Consider the following 851-nt stretch of genomic DNA (forward strand, 5'->3'; position numbering starts at 1 on the left):
ATGTGTTATTAGAAACGCTGACCTAGTCATTTCAGCTTTAATTCTTTGGGGCACGTTGGGGGCCTTTGCTGGTTTCTTTGAGGTCTAATAATGCTTACTTAATGAAGCACATATTTTGGGTACCATTTCATGGTGTTTTGGGAAGATTTAAATAAGTGTAGGTAAAATGACTCATTTTTGTGTAGAGGAGGTAGCCATGATTAGGAAGAGTTGGTATTATGCTAGAAAAAGGTGAAAAAAGCGAGGTGAGAAAGAGTTCATGAAGAGTTATGAATATCTGTGAGCAGTTCGTTCATCGATTTATTCATTCATGAATAATGTTTGAGAACCTCCTAAGTCATGGGGACCATGGGAATACCCAATAATCTAAGGGACACTGAGAGATAAAGTCTGACCTTAAGGCAGTCAAAATCAAGTGATATTGGGTTTACGGCCAAGCCACCCTGAACAAGCCCGATTCCGTCTGATCTCGGAAGCTAAGCAGGATCGGGCCTGGCTCGTGCTTGGATAGAAGACCACCTCGGAAGACCAGGTGCTGTAGGTGTAAAAAAAAAAACAAAAAACAAAATTAGGGATTATAAGACGACAAGGTCCTTGCAATCTGTGAGGTCAACCAATGGTTACCTTGCCTAAAAAAAAAAAAAAAATCAAGTGATATTGGGAGACAGGCAAGAGATGATTTCAATAGTGATACCTGCTCTGGTAGATGTAGGTACTTACTGCTATAAAAACACAGGAAAAGGAACCAGTCTGAGGAAGGCTTCGAGGAGAAGTTTGAACTGGCTTTCGTAGTCACAGTTGAATAAATTAAGTCCATCTTCTCATCGGAAGGCTAAAATGAGTATGAGAAA

At 40.2% G+C, this 851-nt stretch overlaps 1 pseudogene; it reads left to right on the top strand.

The window, feature by feature from the left end:
- The first annotated feature begins 425 nt into the window (after nt 1–425).
- Nucleotides 426–544, top strand: LOC118610596 (annotated as a pseudogene).
- The last annotated feature ends 307 nt before the right edge of the window (nt 545–851 follow it).

This window comes from Rousettus aegyptiacus, unplaced genomic scaffold, assembly GCF_014176215.1.
Source record: "Rousettus aegyptiacus isolate mRouAeg1 unplaced genomic scaffold, mRouAeg1.p scaffold_m13_p_12, whole genome shotgun sequence".
NCBI classification, from domain to species: domain Eukaryota; kingdom Metazoa; phylum Chordata; class Mammalia; order Chiroptera; family Pteropodidae; genus Rousettus; species Rousettus aegyptiacus.